At 47.4% G+C, this 18,129-nt stretch overlaps 1 long non-coding RNA gene across 2 annotated transcripts in view; it reads left to right on the top strand.

Moving 5' to 3' along the window:
• LOC138658039 (uncharacterized) overlaps positions 1-18,129 on the top strand; it is a 97,839-nt gene that overhangs the window by 68,628 nt on the left and 11,082 nt on the right. The window lies entirely within an intron of this gene.

Consider the following 18,129-nt stretch of genomic DNA (forward strand, 5'->3'; position numbering starts at 1 on the left):
GATGAAGTGGGTAGATGGTGGACAGATAGAAGCAGAGGGGAGGTTGTGAAGTCAAATAGGGAGCAGAAACGGGTGAAGACCTTGTCTAATGTGTGTCCATCTGTGTGGATGGCTGAGGAGGACCACTGAGTAAGTCCAAAATATGAAGTAAGGGACAGGAGTTTGGCGGCTGCTGACTGGTGGGTGTCAATGGGGATGTGGAAGTTACCCATTATGATGGCCGGAATGTCAGCAGAGAGAAAGTGAAGAAGCCAGGTGGAGAATTGGTCAATAAAGGCAGTGGTCGGGCCCGGAGGTCAGTATTTGACGGACATTTGGAAGCTGGAGGGAGCGTAGATGCGGACAGAGTGTACTTCAAAAGAGGGGAGGATAGAGGTGGGATTGGGTTAAAGGTACAGTTGGAAGAAAGGAGAATGTCCACTCTTCCACTATGTCTGTTGACAGGGCGAGGAGTGTGGGTGAAGTGGAGGCTGCCATAACATAGCGCAGCAGGGGAGGCTGTGTCAGAGGGTGTCAGCCATGTTTTGGTGAGGCCCAGAAAGGATAGATTACGAGAGGTAAAGATGTCGTGAATCTCTCAATGCACACTAAAAACAACACCATAGCCTAGTCTGCACAGTCTGCGACTAGGGTGAAAAAGTCATTGGTGATTCATAACTTATTCATCTTGATGAAAGTTTGGTGGTCTACACTTTCAGGGGACACAAAAATTGAGCTTGGATTAAGTTGGTATACATGCAGCACATAAACGCATGTTCACATTGGCCATAAAGCGCACAAAACCTACAAGAGACAAAATGAGCAAAAAACCCTGCTGTAACTAAATAAGTAAAAAGCAAGTGCATTTAAATAACTCAAGGTTCTTAGTAATATTATTTTTGATCAAACATGGAACAAAAGCCATCCCACCATCGTCAAGATGCCCTGATCGGGACGGTCGTACGCTGTCTAATATTAAAAACTTTTCCATGTGTTAGAGTTGACTTCAGTGTGTGAATAAAAGCAGACAAAAGGATCGGGTCCCAATCTATGGACACCAGTCTGTGGAAGCCCCCAAATGTAATTGCCAGCTCAGAAAAGGGAGTATGTACTGAGAGTTTATACTTACAGTATGTTTGCAAGTACTATTTAGTAATCCCTGGGTTGTCTTTATTCCAAACTAAGTGGACAGGTTTAATAATAATTTTTCCTAAAATTACTTTTGTTATCAATCAGTTCAGCCATGTCTATCATACTCCTGTACTAAGGGCTGAGATGAATATTTCATGTGTCATCTCAGTAATAATTTTTCTTAGGGTACGCTCACATCTACAAATAAAAAGTAGCTGAGATTTTCAGCCAGAAAAGTTGGAGAGTGTCAGGCGAGTATTATACTTATTTTTTCTCAGCTAGTCTTACCTAGCATCTATGTGAGTATGCCTTTTTTCTCTCACCTTGCATCTGTATGACATACGTATGCAATGCATTTTTAACATCAGCTTTTGCATATAGTAATTCTTTATGACATTTAAAGCTAGTTTTCAAACTAACAAAACAATCATACAGTTAGGGCCAGAAATATTTGGACAGTGACACAAGTTTTGTTATTTTAGCTGTTTACAAAAACATGTTCAGAAATACAATTATATATATAATATGGGCTGAAAGTGCACACTCCCAGCTGCAATATGATAGTTTCCACATCCAAATCGGAGAAAGGGTTTAGGAATCATAGCTCTGTAATGCATAGCGTCCTCTTTTTCAAGGGACCAAAAGTAATTGGACAATGGACTCTAAGGGCTGCAATTAACTCTGAAGGCGTCTCCCTCGTTAACCTGTAATCAATGAAGTAGTTAAAAGGTCAGGGGTGGATTCCAGGTGTGTGGTTTTGCATTTGGAAGCTGTTGCTGTGAGCAGACAACATGCGGTCAAAGGAACTCTCAATTGAGGTGAAGCAGAACATCCTGAGGCTGAAAAAAAAGAAAAAATCCATCAGAGAGATAGCAGACATGCTTGGAGTAGCAAAATCAACAGTTGGGTACATTCTGAGAAAAAAGGAATTGACTGGTGAGCTTGGGAACTCAAAAAGGCATGGGCGTCCACGGATGACAACAGTGGTGGATGATCGCCGCATACTTAATTTGGTGAAGAAGAACCCGTTCACAACATCAACTGAAGTCCAGAACACTCTCAGTGAAGTAGGTGTATCTGTCTCTAAGTCAACAGTAAAGAGAAGACTCCATGACAGTAAATACAAAGGGTTCACATCTAGATGCAAACCATTCATCAATACCAAAAATAGACAGGCCAGAGTTAAATTTGCAGAAAAACACCTCAAGAAGCCAGCTCAGTTCTGGAAAAGTATTCTATGGACAGATGAGACAAAGATCAACCTGTACCAGAATGATGGGAAGAAAAAAGTTTGGAGAAGAAAGGGAACAGCACATGATCCAAGGCACACCACATCCTCTGTAAAACATGGTGGAGGCAACGTGATGGCATGGGCATGCATGGCTTTCAATGGCACTGGGTCACTTGTGTTTATTGATGACATAAGAGCAGACAAGAGTAGCCGGATGAATTCTGAAGTGTACCAGGATATACTTTCAGCCCAGATTCAGCCAAATGCTGCAAAGTTGATTGGACGTCGCTTCATAGTACAGATGGACAATGACCCCAAGCATACAGCCAAAGCTACCCAGGAGTTCATGAGTGCCAAAAAGTGGAACATTCTGCAATGGCCAAGTCAATCTCCAGATCTAAACCCAATTGAGCATGCATTTCACTTGCTCAAATCCAGACTTAAGACGGAAAGACCCACAAACAAGCAAGACCTGAAGGCTGCGGCTGTAAAGGCCTGGCAAAGCATTAAGAAGGAGGAAACCCAGCGTTTGGTGATGTCCATGGGTTCCAGACTTAAGGCAGTGATTGCCTCCAAAGGATTTGCAACAAAATATTGAAAATAAAAATATTTTGTTTGGGTTATGTTTATTTGTCCAATTACTTTTGACCTCCTAAAATGTGGAGTGTTTGTAAAGAAATGTGTACAATTCCTACATTTTCTATCAGATATTTTTGTTCAACCCTTCAAATTAAACGTTACAATCTGCACTTGAATTCTGTTGTAGAGGTTTCATTTCAAATCCAATGTGGTGGCATGCAGAGCCCAACTCGCGAAAATTGTGTCACTGTCCAAATATTTCTGGCCCTAACTGTATATAGATAGAAATATGTCAGTGAGATACATAATTAGTGGGGTGCGTGTGTAGCTTACTGCACATGTATTAAGCAAATAGTTAAATAAATTAAAGAAAAAAAATAACATGGGGTCCCACTTAATTTTTTTAAACCAGCTGAGGGAAAGTTGACAGTGGGGGGCTGATGTTTATAGTCTGGTTAGGGGATAATAAACATGAAGCTTCCCATGCTATTAATATCAACTCACAGCTGTATATTTAGCCTCTACTGGTTATTAATAAGGGGTGATCCCCTCAAAAAATGATTTGGGGTCACCTTATTTTTAAAAACTAGCAAAGGTTAGGCAGGCAGATGCAGGCTGATATTATTACTCTAGGAAAGGGCCCCCTCCCAGGCTAAGAACATTAGCTATCAGCTGCTCCAGAAATGGTGCATCGATTAGTGCCAATTCTGGCACTTAGCCTCCCTTCTTCCCACTTGCCCTGGTGTGGTGGCAGTTGGGGTAATAATATTGAGGTTGATGTCAGCTTTGTAATGTCAGCTGACATCAAGCCTAGGGGTTAGCAGCGACGTCAGTGAAGTGACCGGAGTTCATCGGCTATGAACTCCAGTCCCCTTACTGATGTCAACGATCAGCACTGAAGCTGCGTTCTTCACGTGCAGCTCAGTGTCTCCTGGATAACAATATGGGACACCCCATGCCATATTTTTCTTTTATTCAATCTATATATCTCTTCTATTGTATTCTGACAGTTCACGCTGTGAATTTACTTTACTCGGTTGATGAAATGTGGGGTTTCCTTTGAGATGGGTGTTTAAAAATTGTATAGCACATGCATGGTCCGTGTACCGGGAAATTTTTCTCTCGCACCCATTGACTTTCATTGGTGAATCTCAGACATTTCACCTGACCATACGCAGCATGCAGCAAATTTTTCCTCATCCCAATTCCAGGTGAGCAAAAACTCGCAGATGAGCACTGCCTAACTGACTAACATTGTAGCGAGCGCAATGCAAGGTTTTCTCACATTGCACTTGCAGCGTTTGAAAGCAGTTGTGAGCGATCATTTCATTTGCAAAAATACTGAATTTTTGAAAATAATGCTGTATGTAAAACCATTGTAAAGCTCCTGAAACATGTTACATTACTGTCCGATTGTTTGATTGACAGCTATCTGTTCCAACATCTCCATATGCAGGAGTGTTCAGCTCTGTATTCCCTATAAAGGAGCTTTTCTCTGACTCCTTTCACAGTGGCTTATCTTCAAAAAATGTAAAGAATTGGTCTTTAGAAATCCATAGACCAAATCTTTCTCTATGACATCTTCTGTCATAGTAGTTAGTAGATTGTCAACCGATCCTGCTGATTTAAATGGGTTCTGGCAAATTTAGTCTTAAGGTACCTTCACACATAACGATTTCGTTAATGATAGCATTGCTTTTTGTGACGTAGCAACGATATCGTTAACAAAATCGTTATGCGTGACAGCGACCAACGATCAGGCCCCTGCTGGGAGATCGTTGGTCGCTGGGAATGATCAGGACCTTTTTTTTGGTCGCTGATCACCCGTTGTCATCGCTGAACCACTGTGTGTGACGCCGATCCAGTGATGTGTTCACTGGTAACCAGGGTAAATACCGGGTTACTAAGCGCAGGGCCGCACTTAGTAACCCGATGTTTACCCTGGTTACCAGCGTAAAAGTAAAAAAAAACAAACAGTACATACTTACATTCCGGTGTCTGTCCCCCGGCGACAGCTTCCCGCACTGACTGTGTCAGCGCCGGCCGGCCGTAAAGCAGAGCACAGCGGTGACGTCACCGCTGTGCTCTGCTTTACGGCCGGCTGGTGCTGACACAGTGCAGGGAAGCTGACGCCGGGGGACAGACACCGGAATGTGAGTATGTATTGTTTGTTTTTTTTAACCTATACAATGGTAACCAGGGTAAACATCGGGTTACTAAGCGTGGCCCTGCGCTTAGTAACCCGATGTTTACCCTGGTTACCTGGGGACTTCGGCATCGTTGGTCGCTGGAGAGCTGTCTGTGTGACAGCTCTCCAGCGACCACACAACGACCTAAACAGCGACGCTGCAGCGATCGGCATCATTGTCTATATCGCTGCAGCGTCGCTAAATGTGACGGTACCTTAAGGCTATATTCACACATCAGTGACAATCACAGATCCAAGAAAGAGAGCTATGAAACTCAGCGCATGTCCTATACTGATCCGAGTTAAAGATCAGAATTTGACATAGTCAGTGGGTCGCAGTGGCTCTGTGATGAAAAATCAGGTAGCATGCAAACACTTCACATGGATGCATGAATGAAGCCTTAAGCTGGGTTTAGATGATTGTATGCCAAATCATGTGTTTTTCTTACTGAAAAAAAATAACATTTTTACATCCATATTGTGTTCCATATGTCTGTTTTTCATACCTATATTGCATCTGTGTGTCTGTTCCTTTTACATTCATATTTAATCTGTATGTCTATTTTGCACATCTATCTGGCATCCGATTTTCACATGAACAATTTAATAAACAAAAAAGGTTTGTGGGATTGCTGCTCACTTGGGTGTGTTTGGAGGCAACACAGGAAGCGTTTCCATTTAAATGTCCAGGCTGGTTTATTGTTGCTTCATAATCCATGCCACAAGCAAAGGAAAAACAAACAACTTTCAGTGCAGATAAAGTAAACAGTTCTTGAAAAAAAGTCTGTTTACAGCCAGTCCTGGTCACACAGGCTGGATAAAATCCAACACACTGGTTCAGTCTGGAGATCACACACACAGGAAGCCTTCTCCCTCCATACACAGACAATGTGTAAAACAACAGACTCCATTTTAACATGTGAACCACACCCAGAGGTGGGGTATGTGGGCAACCAGATCCACCCATCTTTCAGACTGCCAGTAAAACCTGGTCCAGATGAACCAAACAATCCTTTGTGCTATGTGCACTAGAGCAATACTCCAGGTTTACATCACGGAGGACAACCACCTCTATGATATATACCTCCCTTCGACTATGTGTCCGGTAGCCACATTACAGGTCAAACAAATTTTCCTATCTTAGTGCTTGTAATAGATTTCTGAAAAACGCATGACATAGGCATGGTAGCCTATATGTATTCCTTTTCTGCACTCATTATCTTATAACGGTTGTGTCTTACCCAGAGTACAGATCAAAGCAGCAGACGCTCCAAATTTTAAAGCACAGACCATTGGTTCGTCACTCCGTGTACAAAACGTTCCTGTGAACAACCACATTGACTTGCATCAGTCCTTGCCCAGTCCCTATACTCTCAGGCACACGGACAGCATGTGGATGCTTTCAATGTCCTTCTGAATGAGCCCTTACATCCTTTAACCTGATCTGGGCAAGATTTTACTATGACTCAGGTCTCAGGTCTCAGTGTGTTTCTGTATGCTTCTTATCTGAACAGTATATAAATTAGGAATAATAGATACAAAATAGGCAGATGAAGTAATAAATAGATCATAGCTAAAAATAGAAAGATTTGGAGAGAGAAAGAGAGCAAAAGAGGCAGATAAAGAGTGTAGGTAAGAGCAGAAGAGAGGGAGAGAGGAAAAGCAAAAGAGGGAGAGAGAAGAGTTGAAGAAGAGAGCAAGATAGATAAATAAACAGGAAGAGAGAGCAAGCGAGAGTTGGAAAGAGAAATAGAGAGGAAGAAAGAGAAGGAGCCTAAAAGAGAGGTCGAGACAGAGGGGGAGGGAGAGGTGGAGCAAGAGAGCAGAAGAGAGAAAGAGGAAGAGAGACAGCAAGGAGAGGTGGAGAGACAGAAAGAGAGAGAGAAAGAAAGGAAGAGCAAAATAGATGAAGATAGAGAGGAAGAGAGATAGAAAGAGTGAAATAGATGGACATAGAAAGGAAGGCACACACAAACATAATTACAGTATCTTCATGCATCTATAGGGTTTAGTGTCCCTCATTATTGGGCTTCCTCAGAAATATTTCATAGGACCCCGTTAATTATATTATATATATTTACTTAAATATTCATCTCATCGTGCAACTGAATATCTCCCCTTCTGCAGAAATAACGTGATAGCACAAATAAATATAAAGCACTAACAATATTTGTATTAATGTTCGAGAGCAATATTTATGCAGAACAGGGCGGTGGTGATGTGGAGGAGGTTTACCATGGGATGTGAAGGCTGGATAAAATCCTATAAGTAGGGGGTCAAATTAGTAACCGAAAAATAGGATTGCAGCAGCCGCCGCTGGCTTCACCCTCTACAGCTCTGCTTGGTTACATATTAAGAGATCAGATCTAATTTCTATCAGGATTACAATGCTGTCTACAGATTGCTGCCAACTCAATGGAGGAGTCAACTCCACAGCACCTTGCATGACTAATAGCCCATCATGAGATGGAAGGAAGATTGGGGAGAGGTGAGGGGTAATAGATAAATAGAAGGATAACAAGATTCTGGGAGCTGCTCTATCAGGTAGACAGGATTAATGAGAGGGATAAATAATGACATACACTATGGAGAAGTGATAAGTAATGAGGATCTGAAATGAGCTTTTCAAAGAGGCCGAGATGGAAAAAATGATAAGAGGCAGATGAGAGAGGAGACAAGATTAACTCCTTCTGGGGGGGTCTGCAGTGAAATGAGCTGCAGGGGATGAGCTGCAGACTCTTGGGGGCTCCAGCATGTAAGGGGTGACACTTAGAGAGCCACACAAAGGAGAAATACAGGCAAATGGAGATACATTGTGACTGGTATCCCATGATAAAGAAAACCCCTCCCTGCGATTGGGGAGATGCCATGCTGGAATTCACAAGATTTGGCCTGTAATGAGTTAACATTATATTGGGAAATTACTGCACAACGTTTAGCAAGTAGTATATGCGGATAATAGGATTAACGGCCTATATGCAAAATTATAAATGGAGTATTGTGGTGGAATAAACTGGAAGCAGCCTCAGATGACAGCAACTGATCGATTTTACACAAATGCTGTTTTTATGTCTTCAAACAAATACATTGAATCAGAAATACTGTGAAAAAGACAACGCTGACAGCACAGATGTGGGAATCATATGCGACAATGACTGGTGGCAAAGAGCTGGGTATAAATACACTTGTCACATTGTGGTAAATGTGCTGTGTAGGGCAGGTATGTACATGCTGTGCTGTGTAGGGCAGGTATGTACATGCTGTGCTGTGTAGGGCAGGTATGTACGTGATGTGCTGAGTAGGGCAGGTATGTACGTGATGTGCTGAGTAGGGCAGGTATGTACGTGATGTGCTGAGTAGGGAGGTATGCACAGGTATGATACGCTGTGCTGGGCAGGTATGCATTTGCTGTGCTGTGTAGTGTAGAACTGGTATGATGTGCTGTGTAGGGCAGGCAAGTGCAAGTATGATGTGCTGTGTAGGGCAGACATGTACATGCTGTGCTGTGTAGGGCAGGTATGTACATGCTGTGCTGTGCATGGTGAGGTATGTACATGCTGTGCTGTGTAGGGCAGGTATGCACATGCTGTGCTGTGTAGGGCAGGAATGTACATGCTGTGCTGTGTAGGGCAGGAATGTACATGCTGTGCTGTGTAGGGCAGGTATGTACATGCTGTGCTGTGTAGGGCAGGTATGTACATGCTGTGCTGTGTAGGGCAGGAATGTACATGCTGTGATGTGTAGGGCAGGTATGTACATGCTGTGCTGTGTAGGGTGAGGTATGTACATACTGTGCTGTGTAGGGCAGGTATGTACATGCTGTGCTGTGTAGGGCAGGAATGTACATGCTGTGCTGTGTAGGGCAGGGATGTGTACATGCTGTGCTGTGTAGGGCAGGTATGTACATGCTGTGCTGTGTAGGGCAGGTATGTACATGCTGTGCTGTGTAGGGCAGGTATGTACATGCTGTGCTGTGTAGGGCAGGTATGTACATGCTGTGCTGTGTAGGGCAGGTATGTACATGCTGTGCTGTGTAGGGCAGGTATGTATACATGCTGTGCTGTGTAGGGCAGGTATGTACATGCTGTGCTGTGTAGGGCAGGTATGTACATGCTGTGCTGTGTAGGGCAGGAATGTACATGCTGTGCTGTGTAGGGCAGGTATGTACATGCTGTGCTGTGTAGGGCAGGTATGTACATGCTGTGCTGTATAGGGCAGGAATGTACATGCTGTGCTGTGTAGGGCAGGTATGTATACATGCTGTGCTGTGTAGGGCAGGTATGTACATGCTGTGCTGTGTAGGGCAGGTATGTACATGCTGTGCTGTGTAGGGCAGGTATGTACATGCTGTGCTGTGTAGGGCAGGTATGTACATGCTGTGCTGTGTAGGGCAGGAATGTACATGCTGTGCTGTGTAGGGCAGGTATGTACATGCTGTTCTGTGTAGGGCAGGTATGTACATGCTGTGCTGTGTAGGGCAGGTATGTACATGCTGTGCTGTGTAGGGCAGGAATGTACATGATGTGCTGTGTAGGGCAGGTATGTACATGCTGTGCTGTGTAGGGCAGGTATGTACATGCTGTGCTGTGTAGGGCAGGAATGTACATGCTGTGCTGTGTAGGGCAGGTATGTACATGCTGTGCTGTGTAGGGCAGGTATGTACATGCTGTGCTGTGTAGGGCAGGAATGTACATGCTGTGCTGTGTAGGGCAGGTATGTACATGCTGTGCTGTGTAGGGCAGGTATGTACATGCTGTGCTGTGTAGGGCAGGTATGTACATGCTGTGCTGTGTAGGGCAGGAATGTACATGCTGTGCTGTGTAGGGCAGGTATGTACATGCTGTGCTGTGTAGGGCAGGTATGTACATGCCGTGCTGTGTAGGGCAGGTATGTACATGCCGTGCTGTGTAGGGCAGGTATGTACATGCCGTGCTGTGTAGGGCAGGTATGTGCATGCCGTGCTGTGTAGGGCAGGTATGTACATGCCGTGCTGTGTAGGGCAGGTATGTGCATGCCGTGCTGTGTAGGGCAGGAATGTGCATGCCGTGCTGTGTAGGGCAGGTATGTGCATGCTGTGCTGTGTAGGGCAGGTATGTACATGCCGTGCTGTGTAGGGCAGGTATGTACATGCTGTGCTGTGTAGGGCAGGTATGTACATGCTGTGCTGTGTAGGGCAGGTATGTACATGCTGTGCTGTGTAGGGCAGGAATGTACATGCTGTGCTGTGTAGGGCAGGTATGTACATGCTGTGCTGTGTAGGGCAGGTATGTACATGCTGTGCTGTGTAGGGCAGGTATGTACATGCTGTGCTGTGTAGGGCAGGTTTGTACATGCTGTGCTGTGTAGGGCAGGTATGTACATGCTGTGCTGTGTAGGGCAGGTATGTACGTGATGTGCTGAGTAGGGCAGGTATGTACGTGATGTGCTGAGTAGGGCAGGTATGTACGTGATGTGCTGAGTAGGGCAGGTATGCACAGGTATGATACGCTGTGCTGGGCAGGTATGCATTTGCTGTGCTGTGTAGTGTAGAACTGGTATGATGTGCTGTGTAGGGCAGGCAAGTGCAAGTATGATGTGCTGTGTAGGGCAGACATGTACATGCTGTGCTGTGTAGGGCAGGTATGTACATGCTGTGCTGTGCATGGTGAGGTATGTACATGCTGTGCTGTGTAGGGCAGGTATGTACATGCTGTGCTGTGTAGGGCAGGAATGTACATGCTGTGATGTGTAGGGCAGGTATGTACATGCTGTGCTGTGTAGGGTGAGGTATGTACATACTGTGCTGTGTAGGGCAGGTATGTACATGCTGTGCTGTGTAGGGCAGGAATGTACATGCTGTGCTGTGTAGGGCAGGTATGTGTACATGCTGTGCTGTGTAGGGCAGGTATGTACATGCTGTGCTGTGTAGGGCAGGTATGTACATGCTGTGCTGTGTAGGGCAGGTATGTACATGCTGTGCTGTGTAGGGCAGGTATGTACATGCTGTGCTGTGTAGGGCAGGTATGTACATGCTGTGCTGTGTAGGGCAGGTATGTATACATGCTGTGCTGTGTAGGGCAGGTATGTACATGCTGTGCTGTGTAGGGCAGGTATGTACATGCTGTGCTGTGTAGGGCAGGAATGTACATGCTGTGCTGTGTAGGGCAGGTATGTACATGCTGTGCTGTGTAGGGCAGGTATGTACATGCTGTGCTGTATAGGGCAGGAATGTACATGCTGTGCTGTGTAGGGCAGGTATGTATACATGCTGTGCTGTGTAGGGCAGGTATGTACATGCTGTGCTGTGTAGGGCAGGTATGTACATGCTGTGCTGTGTAGGGCAGGTATGTACATGCTGTGCTGTGTAGGGCAGGTTTGTACATGCTGTGCTGTGTAGGGCAGGAATGTACATGCTGTGCTGTGTAGGGCAGGTATGTACATGCTGTTCTGTGTAGGGCAGGTATGTACATGCTGTGCTGTGTAGGGCAGGTATGTACATGCTGTGCTGTGTAGGGCAGGAATGTACATGATGTGCTGTGTAGGGCAGGTATGTACATGCTGTGCTGTGTAGGGCAGGTATGTACATGCTGTGCTGTGTAGGGCAGGAATGTACATGCTGTGCTGTGTAGGGCAGGTATGTACATGCTGTGCTGTGTAGGGCAGGTATGTACATGCTGTGCTGTGTAGGGCAGAAATGTACATGCTGTGCTGTGTAGGGCAGGTATGTACATGCTGTGCTGTGTAGGGCAGGTATGTACATGCTGTGCTGTGTAGGGCAGGTATGTACATGCTGTGCTGTGTAGGGCAGGAATGTACATGCTGTGCTGTGTAGGGCAGGTATGTACATGCTGTGCTGTGTAGGGCAGGTATGTACATGCTGTGCTGTGTAGGGCAGGTATGTACATGCCGTGCTGTGTAGGGCAGGTATGTACATGCCGTGCTGTGTAGGGCAGGTATGTGCATGCCGTGCTGTGTAGGGCAGGAATGTGCATGCCGTGCTGTGTAGGGCAGGTATGTGCATGCCGTGCTGTGTAGGGCAGGTATGTACATGCTGTGCTATGTAGGGCAGGTATGTACATGCTGTGCTGTGTAGGGCAGGTATGTACATGCTGTGCTGTGTAGGGCAGGTATGTACATGCTGTGCTGTGTAGGGCAGGTATGTACATGCTGTGCTGTGTAGGGCAGGAATGTACATGCTGTGCTGTGTAGGGCAGGTATGTACATGCTGTGCTGTGTAGGGCAGGTATGTACATGCTGTGCTGTGTAGGGCAGGTATGTACATGCTGTGCTGTGTCGGGCAGGTATGTACATGCTGTGCTGTGTAGGGCAGGAATGTACATGCTGTGCTGTGTAGGGCAGGTATGTACATGCTGTGCTGTGTAGGGCAGGTATGTACATGCTGTGCTGTGTAGGGCAGGTATGTACATGCTGTGCTGTGTAGGGCAGGTATGTACATGCTGTGCTGTGTAGGGCAGGAATGTACATGCTGTGCTGTGTAGGGCAGGTATGTACATGCTGTGCTGTGTAGGGCAGGTATGTACATGCTGTGCTGTGTAGGGCAGGTATGTACATGCTGTGCTGTGTAGAGCAGGAATGTACATGCTGTGCTGTGTAGGGCAGGTATGTACATGCTGTGCTGTGTAGGGCAGGTATGTACATGCTGTGCTGTGTAGGGCAGGAATGTACATGCTGTGCTGTGTAGGGCAGGTATGTGCATGCTGTGCTGTGTAGGGCAGGTATGTACATGCTGTGCTGTGTAGGGCAGGTATGTACATGCTGTGCTGTGTAGGGCAGGTATGTACATGCTGTGCTGTGTAGGGCAGGTATGTACATGCTGTGCTGTGTAGGGCAGGTATGTACATGCTGTGCTGTGTAGGGCAGGAATGTACATGCTGTGCTGTGTAGGGCAGGTATGTACATGCTGTGCTGTGTAGGGCAGGTATGTACATGCTGTGCTGTGTAGGGCAGGTATGTACATGCTGTGCTGTGTCGGGCAGGTATGTACATGCTGTGCTGTGTAGGGCAGGAATGTACATGCTGTGCTGTGTAGGGCAGGTATGTACATGCTGTGCTGTGTAGGGCAGGTATGTACATGCTGTGCTGTGTAGGGCAGGTATGTACATGCTGTGCTGTGTAGGGCAGGTATGTACATGCTGTGCTGTGTAGGGCAGGAATGTACATGCTGTGCTGTGTAGGGCAGGTATGTACATGCTGTGCTGTGTAGGGCAGGTATGCACATGCTGTGCTGTGTAGAGCAGGAATGTACATGCTGTGCTGTGTAGGGCAGGTATGTACATGCTGTGCTGTGTAGGGCAGGTATGTACATGCTGTGCTGTGTAGGGCAGGTATGTACATGCTGTGCTGTGTAGGGCAGGTATATACATGTTGTGCTGTGTAGGGCAGGAATGTACATGCTGTGCTGTGTAGGGCAGGTATGTGCATGCTGTGCTGTGTAGGGCAGGTATGTACATGCTGTGCTGTGTAGGGCAGGTATGTACATGCTGTGCTGTGTAGGGCAGGTATGTACATGCTGTGCTGTGTAGGGCAGGAATGTACATGCTGTGCTGTGTAGGGCAGGTATGTACATGCTGTGCTGTGTAGGGCAGGTATGTACATGCTGTGCTGTGTAGGGCAGGTATGTACATGCTGTGCTGTGTAGGGCAGGTATGTACATGCTGTGCTGTGTAGGGCAGGAATGTACATGCTGTGCTGTGTAGGGCAGGTATGTACATGCTGTGCTGTGTAGGGCAGGTATGTATACATGCTGTGCTGTGTAGGGCAGGTATGTACATGCTGTGCTGTGTAGGGCAGGAATGTACATGCTGTGCTGTGTAGGGCAGGTATGTACATGCTGTGCTGTGTAGGGCAGGTATGTACATGCTGTGCTGTGTAGGGCAGGAATGTACATGCTGTGCTGTGTAGGGCAGGTATGTACATGCTGTGCTGTGTAGGGCAGGTATGTACATGCTGTGCTGTGTAGGGCAGGAATGTACATGCTGTGCTGTGTAGGGCAGGTATGTGCATGCTGTGCTGTGTAGGGCAGGAATGTACATGCTGTGCTGTGTAGGGCAGGTATGTACATGCTGTGCTGTGTAGGGCAGGAATGTACATGCTGTGCTGTGTAGGGCAGGTATGTACATGCTGTGCTGTGTAGGGCAGGTATGTACATGCTGTGCTGTGTAGGGCAGGAATGTACATGCTGTGCTGTGTAGGGCAGGTATGTGCATGCTGTGCTGTGTAGGGCAGGAATGTACATGCTGTGCTGTGTAGGGCAGGTATGTACATGCTGTGCTGTGTAGGGCAGGAATGTACATGCTGTGCTGTGTAGGGCAGGTATGTACATGCTGTGCTGTGTAGGGCAGGAATGTACATGCTGTGCTGTGTAGGGCAGGTATGTACATGCTGTGCTGTGTAGGGCAGGAATGTACATGCTGTGCTGTGTAGGGCAGGAATGTACATGCTGTGCTGTGTAGGGCAGGAATGTACATGCTGCGCTGTGTAGGGCAGGTATGTACATGCTGCGCTGTGTAGGGCAGGTATGTACATGCTGTGCTGTGTAGGGCAGGAATGTACATGCTGTGCTGTGTAGGGCAGGTATGTACATGCTGTGCTGTGTAGGGCAGGTATGTACATGCTGTGCTGTGTAGGGCAGGAATGTACATGCTGTGCTGTGTAGGGCAGGAATGTACATGCTGTGCTGTGTAGGGCAGGAATGTACATGCTGCGCTGTGTAGGGCAGGTATGTACATGCTGCGCTGTGTAGGGCAGGTATGTACATGCTGTGCTGTGTAGGGCAGGAATGTACATGCTGTGCTGTGTAGGGCAGGTATGTACATGCTGTGCTGTGTAGGGCAGGTATGTACATGCTGTGCTGTGTAGGGCAGGAATGTACATGCTGTGCTGTGTAGGGCAGGTATGTACATGCTGTGCTGTGTAGGGCAGGTATGTACATGCTGTGCTGTGTAGGGCAGGTATGTACATGCCGTGCTGTGTAGGGCAGGTATGTACATGCCGTGCTGTGTAGGGCAGGTATGTGCATGCCGTGCTGTGTAGGGCAGGAATGTGCATGCTGTGCTGTGTAGGGCAGGTATGTGCATGCTGTGCTGTGTAGGGCAGGTATGTACATGCTGTGCTGTGTAGGGCAGGTATGTACATGCTGTGCTGTGTAGGGCAGGTATGTACATGCTGTGCTGTGTAGGGCAGGTATGTACATGCTGTGCTGTGTAGGGCAGGTATGTACATGCTGTGCTGTGTAGGGCAGGAATGTACATGCTGTGCTGTGTAGGGCAGGTATGTACATGCTGTGCTGTGTAGGGCAGGTATGTACATGCTGTGCTGTGTAGGGCAGGTATGTACATGCTGTGCTGTGTCGGGCAGGTATGTACATGCTGTGCTGTGTAGGGCAGGAATGTACATGCTGTGCTGTGTAGGGCAGGTATGTACATGCTGTGCTGTGTAGGGCAGGTATGTACATGCTGTGCTGTGTAGGGCAGGTATGTACATGCTGTGCTGTGTAGGGCAGGTATGTACATGCTGTGCTGTGTAGGGCAGGAATGTACATGCTGTGCTGTGTAGGGCAGGTATGTACATGCTGTGCTGTGTAGGGCAGGTATGTACATGCTGTGCTGTGTAGGGCAGGTATGTACATGCTGTGCTGTGTAGGGCAGGTATGTACATGCTGTGCTGTGTAGAGCAGGAATGTACATGCTGTGCTGTGTAGGGCAGGTATGTACATGCTGTGCTGTGTAGGGCAGGTATGTACATGCTGTGCTGTGTAGGGCAGGTATGTACATGCTGTGCTGTGTAGGGCAGGAATGTACATGCTGTGCTGTGTAGGGCAGGTATGTGCATGCTGTGCTGTGTAGGGCAGGTATGTACATGCTGTGCTGTGTAGGGCAGGTATGTACATGCTGTGCTGTGTAGGGCAGGTATGTACATGCTGTGCTGTGTAGGGCAGGAATGTACATGCTGTGCTGTGTAGGGCAGGTATGTACATGCTGTGCTGTGTAGGGCAGGTATGTACATGCTGTGCTGTGTAGGGCAGGTATGTACATGCTGTGCTGTGTAGGGCAGGTATGTACATGCTGTGCTGTGTAGGGCAGGAATGTACATGCTGTGCTGTGTAGGGCAGGTATGTACATGCTGTGCTGTGTAGGGCAGGTATGTACATGCTGTGCTGTGTAGGGCAGGTATGTACATGCTGTGCTGTGTAGGGCAGGAATGTACATGCTGTGCTGTGTAGGGCAGGTATGTACATGCTGTGCTGTGTAGGGCAGGTATGTACATGCTGTGCTGTGTAGGGCAGGTATGTACATGCTGTGCTGTGTCGGGCAGGTATGTACATGCTGTGCTGTGTAGGGCAGGAATGTACATGCTGTGCTGTGTAGGGCAGGTATGTACATGCTGTGCTGTGTAGGGCAGGTATGTACATGCTGTGCTGTGTAGGGCAGGTATGTACATGCTGTGCTGTGTAGGGCAGGTATGTACATGCTGTGCTGTGTAGGGCAGGAATGTACATGCTGTGCTGTGTAGGGCAGGTATGTACATGCTGTGCTGTGTAGGGCAGGTATGCACATGCTGTGCTGTGTAGAGCAGGAATGTACATGCTGTGCTGTGTAGGGCAGGTATGTACATGCTGTGCTGTGTAGGGCAGGTATGTACATGCTGTGCTGTGTAGGGCAGGTATGTACATGCTGTGCTGTGTAGGGCAGGTATATACATGTTGTGCTGTGTAGGGCAGGAATGTACATGCTGTGCTGTGTAGGGCAGGTATGTGCATGCTGTGCTGTGTAGGGCAGGTATGTACATGCTGTGCTGTGTAGGGCAGGTATGTACATGCTGTGCTGTGTAGGGCAGGTATGTACATGCTGTGCTGTGTAGGGCAGGAATGTACATGCTGTGCTGTGTAGGGCAGGTATGTACATGCTGTGCTGTGTAGGGCAGGTATGTACATGCTGTGCTGTGTAGGGCAGGTATGTACATGCTGTGCTGTGTAGGGCAGGTATGTACATGCTGTGCTGTGTAGGGCAGGAATGTACATGCTGTGCTGTGTAGGGCAGGTATGTACATGCTGTGCTGTGTAGGGCAGGTATGTATACATGCTGTGCTGTGTAGGGCAGGTATGTACATGCTGTGCTGTGTAGGGCAGGAATGTACATGCTGTGCTGTGTAGGGCAGGTATGTACATGCTGTGCTGTGTAGGGCAGGTATGTACATGCTGTGCTGTGTAGGGCAGGAATGTACATGCTGTGCTGTGTAGGGCAGGTATGTACATGCTGTGCTGTGTAGGGCAGGTATGTACATGCTGTGCTGTGTAGGGCAGGAATGTACATGCTGTGCTGTGTAGGGCAGGTATGTGCATGCTGTGCTGTGTAGGGCAGGAATGTACATGCTGTGCTGTGTAGGGCAGGTATGTACATGCTGTGCTGTGTAGGGCAGGAATGTACATGCTGTGCTGTGTAGGGCAGGTATGTACATGCTGTGCTGTGTAGGGCAGGTATGTACATGCTGTGCTGTGTAGGGCAGGAATGTACATGCTGTGCTGTGTAGGGCAGGTATGTGCATGCTGTGCTGTGTAGGGCAGGAATGTACATGCTGTGCTGTGTAGGGCAGGTATGTACATGCTGTGCTGTGTAGGGCAGGAATGTACATGCTGTGCTGTGTAGGGCAGGTATGTACATGCTGTGCTGTGTAGGGCAGGAATGTACATGCTGTGCTGTGTAGGGCAGGTATGTACATGCTGTGCTGTGTAGGGCAGGAATGTACATGCTGTGCTGTGTAGGGCAGGAATGTACATGCTGTGCTGTGTAGGGCAGGAATGTACATGCTGTGCTGTGTAGGGCAGGTATGTACATGCTGCGCTGTGTAGGGCAGGTATGTACATGCTGTGCTGTGTAGGGCAGGAATGTACATGCTGTGCTGTGTAGGGCAGGTATGTACATGCTGTGCTGTGTAGGGCAGGTATGTACATGCTGCGCTGTGTAGGGCAGACATGTACATGCTGTGCTGTGTAGGGCAGGAATGTACATGTTGTGCTGTGTAG

Source organism: Ranitomeya imitator, chromosome 1 (genome assembly GCF_032444005.1).
Source record: "Ranitomeya imitator isolate aRanImi1 chromosome 1, aRanImi1.pri, whole genome shotgun sequence".
NCBI lineage: Eukaryota > Metazoa > Chordata > Amphibia > Anura > Dendrobatidae > Ranitomeya > Ranitomeya imitator.